We start from the raw sequence: 6,000 nt of genomic DNA on the forward strand, positions 1-6,000 counted from the left end.
CGGTAATATCAGGATTTCAGAAGTTTGAGGAATTTCTGGAGCCCAAAAAGCTGCAGACTGTTGCTTTCCTGAAACAATGTTGGCGTTAAGCCGTTAGGCATCTTTCTATTCGGGGATTTGGATGGTTCCCACTGTGTTCAACGCAGCACGACGCGCGTGCTGATACTGTCTATATAACTGAAAGGCACTGTCGAGAAAAGGATGGTGATGGTGTAGGGGGTTTATGGTTCAGACCGTTCTACTCCCTCCGTCCCAAAATAAATGACTCGGACTTTGTACTAGCTTTAGTACAAAGTTAGTACAAAGTTGAGTCATTTATTTTGGGACGGAGGGAGTAACTTGCTCGCGAGAGGCTCTGAACGGTTTTGCGTGTCTGAAAGGCTCGCTTGGTGCCCTTTGGACACATATTCAGGCTCGAAATTCACACACAGACTGTGACTGAGTTCGACCAAAACTGGTCTGGACACTGGATTCTGGATCATGTGCATAGCATGTACGTATGTGCTTCAGGTTTGAAAGACTGCATGCACCAATGACCAAACCATATTTACCATGTTTTATCTACTTTTCATGATTACTACTACTACACACACACCTTCTAGAAGTGGTACGAACTACAGATCGATCCACCGGGGTTGGAAAAATAAGAATTGTTCAAAACAATTATGCATCCAGCCAGTATTAAACAGTTGAGGACATGAATAGGCCCAGCGGCGGATGCTTCACCAACCAGCGAGTTAAATCACTTAGACAAGGCTGTCAGTCGCTCTTAAATTGTATGGGACTCGTCGTGTGGCGAGTCCTTTCTGCACAAAGGACATGGAAGATCGGCATTGCCTGTTTCTTTCAACAGTACTGTATCAATTTGCCTTCCACAAAATTTCCTCTGCCTCTTTTGTTTGGTAATGCACTCCGTAGCACGGTTTATTTGGATCCTTGCAGCATGTTGCATGACTGCATCTGTATAAATAATGCAGGAGGACGGTATTGGTCTGCTTGAATCGACATTTTTCATGGACATGTTCCCACGACGCGACCGGCGATGATGAAATTGAAAAGACCGGGTAGATTTATGGACTTAAATTGCATTTCGTCGCGCTTATTTTCTATGCTATCTTGCTAGCTAGAATAGGTTAGTTTTCAACCAATCCAATCTCAAGACGCAGATGAAGAAAGAGAGTGCTGTAGACACCTGACCTGACCTGACCCCAACTTATCGACTGTATATTCAACAGCCTACAGACTAGTGTCCAAGCCAACTCTTCTTTGGCATTTCTAGAACATAGCGACACTTGCAGACAGAAGAAAAAGCGAGCAGAGATTCCAATTTCACTTCAAAGAGAAATAGGTAAACGAGCGAACATGAACAGAAATCGGTAAAAGGCCTCGTGCTTAATCGATCTGTTCGTTACTTATAACAAATCATAAAGGTCGCCGGACAGCAACCGTGCGACCGGACCGGACGGTCGCCGAAGAGCAGCCCGGCGAATTCAACTTGCACAGGCCCAGTGGTCGTAATTGACCTACCGCGCTGCACGAGCGAGAGAGGGATTTCGTAACATCATCTTCACATCATGACACGGTCACTACGGCAACAGAAAAGATAGAGACAGAAACGCTGAAGACTTGCACAGGTGAAAACCGATTGATTGGCCGGCACTTTGCACTGCCCAGTTAATCCGCGAATCTCGGGCATGAAGAAGTCGGAAAGTTACAGGAGCAGAGACGGATGGGGTAGGTGACTGGCGAGCTGAGAGCGTCCATGGCAGGCAGCCGCAGAATCACGAGCAGAGACGGATGGGTTAGGTGTCAATCGGCCATGCGGTTTGCAGTTTCTGCACGCTTCAAACCAGAGCACCAAAGCCACTAATTGACTGCTTTTTTTTTCCTCCGTTACGAGAGCGTGCGCGCCTTCTTTGCATTGCGCCTTGCAACTTCCCCGGCCAATTCTTTGACCACACCAACTCGTGCATTCGGACTTCGGGAGCTGCAGTTTTTTACTAGTACCTTTTTCAGCACTAGCAGACCAGCAGTTTGGTTCAGTGATATGTATTTCATTCTCTGTGATATTCGTAGAAAACTGAAGCGAAGAAAAAGGGCAAACAGACGAGCAAGAATGAGCGCAGGATCTGAAAAACAAATGCAGTCATTCCGTGCCGAATGCATGCTCCTTATCTTCAGGTTTGTTAGGTTTTCAGATCGTCTCTTATGGCCGTATATGCATCACGCATTTGACAATTGGGATCCGGCTACATTTTGTCGCTCGCTGATGGAGAAACCGGGGATGGTGTGCAGTTTGACCCATGGAGGGGGCATCTGCTGGGTCATAGAATGTGTGAACACATGATCGAAGCAGTCAATGTTAGAAGAGGATTTCGTCAACGGTTAACACACGCAGAGACACACACGAATCTTGTCCGCTGGTTAATCATCACACCGTGCCATTTCATAGAATAGTATTCCCTTTGGTTTGGTACTAGCTTAAAAAACTGTACCCCGTTTTGTATAGTTATCCTCAAGTTTTCTTTTGTTTTGTCATTGTCGTTGTTATCTTCGAGTGTTAGCACTCAGCACGCACTGCTCACTTCAGTTTCATCAGAGGATTTGGAAAATCCTATAAAGACACGAGCAATTAGCGCAAAGCCAGCATTTTCAGTGCATCTTCCTGACCGGATCGTTGCTTAATCAACCCCAATGAGTAGTGGGGTCAGAAGATTAGGCGGGTTGGGGCAATGTGATAAGAAAAGATGAGATAGGTATCGTGGTCATGAGAAAAGGCAACCTGGCACGCTGGTAAAGGGTCATGGACGCTTTCAAAAGCCACCGCAATTGGCCCAGTCGGAGGAATGTCAAGCTGGCATGTTGCATGCCATTGAAATGGCTTATGCGTAGACAGCCTAAGAGACGGCGAAGTTCAATGGAAATTCCATAGGCAAGAATAAGTTGCTTGCCCAACACTACTGCTGTGAATGATGATTCGGTGAAATGAGCACCGGGGGCGGTAAAAGTGAAGATTGACTTGGCAGTACTCCATTCACTGCCAATGGAATGACAGCATGATTGCAAACTCGTGTGTCGTGTGTGTGTGCGCGCGCGCGCACATATGTGGTAGATACACTGGAGGTGAACAAGAATTGGAGTTCAAGGGACTGGTAAGTGGAAACTTAAGTAAACGCAACTTACCGATATTACGAAAAAGGGTTTCCCCCCTTTATATATAAAGCACCAACACTTACATCCAAGCAACCGATACAAACGCACGCCACACAACCCAAGGCAAGATACAAGAATGCCGGGCACCGACACACAACCTTAACGACTACCAAGACCAACAAAATGAGCAAAAAGAACCGCTTGTAGCTGACGGAGACCACCATCAAAATGAGAGATCATCCGAGAAGAAGTGCAACGGACAACGCCGGGCCAAGGGCTCCAAGACGATGCCTCCAAAAAGGGCACGACCACGGACCGTCGCCATCGTCCGATCCAAAGATCAGGTTTTTACCTGGAACAAGAAGACGGGAGGAGTGAGAGCACCACGACGGAGCCTGCAAGGAGGAACACGACGTCCGCGGACGCCGCCACCGTCGACCCGTGCACGGACAGGTAAGTGATGAACCCCGGTGCTCCACCCTTCCGCTGCATCCCCGGTCCGCCAACCACCTGCAACCATGCCACCCAAGCGGCCATGGTTGCTCGCCTGCATCCGAGTCGCGTAGCCCGCCACGACCAACGCGACTCCCACCGCTATGGCCACGACCGGCACCTCTGCGCCGGTGACGGGGTACGCAACAGCGCACCCGTCCCCCCTACCAGCTCCCCCCCCCCCCCCCCCCCCCCGAGACTCCCTGTCTCGCCCCCGAAGCCGAACGCCCAGATCCGCAAGAGAGCGCCGGCCACCGCCCGTTGCCGAGGAGGAGGGAGCACGGAACTGTCAAGCCGCAGGCATGTGAGGTCACCAGGGAGGCCCTCCCGCGCCGAGCGCCGCCGTCCAGCCGCAAGGGCCCGGCTGGACGGGGCCGCCCACCTCCACCGCTACCGCGCCGCCCTTCCACCAGAGATCCACGGCGAGAAGGGCCGCCCGCGACCCGCAGCGCCAGACGTGGCGCCGAGGTGCTGCTGCGAGGCAGCCGCTGCCGCCACCACCCGCCGACCTGCACCACCACCATGCCGCCCGTCGCCCGACGCCACGCCGCCGTCGCTGACCCACTCCGGAGCGCCGCGGCGCCGCTACGCCCGGTATCAAGCGCAACATCCCCGCCGGCGAGATCCGGCCCGCGCCGCACCTCCCGCGCAAGGAGACGAAATGGCCCCGCCGCCGCCGGCGACGACCGGGCTTCGCCCGCTCGTGCCCCCTGGCGGCGGCGAGGGAGGAGAGAGAGGAGGAGGGGGTGGCGGCGGCGGCGCTAGGGTTGCCTCCCGGACGCCCGCGGGAGCGTCGCTGGAGGGGAGAACTTACCGATATTCTCCGGGAGTAGCTTTTATGCCTGTCTATGTCTATCCTAGACTTTGTGATATCTAGCAGAATACACGGCCTCCCAATACGGACAATTTCCACAATCCTTGCTGAAAAGTGTGATTTAGTAGATGTGCCACTGCGATCTCTGTGATGATAAATAGTACAAATTAATTACCATTTGTTGTTCCCACTCTAAGTCTGTCCAACATAACTGAAAAAAAGGATTGCCGCTACTGGCTCACGGCAGTGGTGGAGCCAGGAATTGGCTCCTTGGTATTCATTGTAAAAGAAAAATTGCAATACGATAGAAAGTGGTGGAGCCAGAATTTTTCTCCCCAATGCAATAGAAAACAAACTTGAAGGGGAGTCTTGACATAGCGGTAAAGCTGTTGCCTTGTAACCATGAGGTCACGGGTTCGAGTTTTGAAAACAGTCTCTTGCAGAAATATAGGAAAACACTGCGTACAGTAGACCCAAAGTGATCGGACCCTTTTCCAGACCCTGCGCAAATGTCCGAAATAATGCAGATTCTTACATTACAAGCACACAAGAAAAAAGAAAAAATAAATCCAGATTCGTTCTAGAACTTCATCAAACAAAGACAATAGTTGCTAATGCACACATGTACAAAGCCTGGCAATTAGCTATCCAGCAGAGTCCGTTTCAAAAAAAAAAAAAAACTATTCAGCAGAGTTCCAAGTGGTCACATTCAATAGCAGTATTGGAGTTTTGGACTTGCCAATAGAGAATTTCTTGGGTTTGTTTTATTTTGAAAATCGAACAATACATAGCTGCATTGCATGCGGTATGCTTGCTGAAAAATATATTCTTTTAACAGTTTAAACTGCTGCTTTTAAAGTAGTTTGTTTTAACAGTTTAAACTGCTGCTTTTAAAGTAGTTTGCATAGTGATGTGGCTGAAATTTCTAAATGATTACTTGATCATGGTTTTCATTTTAATAGTTCGCAGATGGAAAGGATTCATAAACCTCGGTCACATTGACTGCTACCCCCGAACCCGGTGAATGTGAGTCTGGGTCTCCATGGGCTCCAACTAGGTTTAGGCCACTATCGGCCTCCCCGGTGGGAGATGACCTCATCATGTTGCATTTAAAAGAAATTTTCAGGCATTTCAAAAATATGTATGTGACATTTTAAAAAATGATAATTTTTGGCATAGTTAAAAAATGTTCCAACGGTTATTCAAAAAGTGTTTAGCACATATTTCTCGTAAATATATTCAAAGTAGGTATTTTAGAAAATGTTAATCATGTATTTATCAAAGGTTAAATGTATAAAAAATGTACAATGTGTATGAATAAAGTAGACGTCAAAACATATATATATATGAAAAAAAGGTTAAGCCTGTATAAAAAAAGTCCTAATGTATGCAAAAAATATACAATGTGTATGAAAAATTAGACATTCGTTGACTAAACATAAAAATGAGATAATAAAAATTAAAAGGAAAAAAAGAAAATAAATCATAGAAATTTTAAGGAACAAACAAACAAAGAAGGAAAAATAAAATAAATAGGAAAA

Source organism: Aegilops tauschii, chromosome 7 (genome assembly GCF_002575655.3).
Source record: "Aegilops tauschii subsp. strangulata cultivar AL8/78 chromosome 7, Aet v6.0, whole genome shotgun sequence".
Classification (NCBI taxonomy): Eukaryota; Viridiplantae; Streptophyta; class Magnoliopsida; order Poales; family Poaceae; genus Aegilops; species Aegilops tauschii.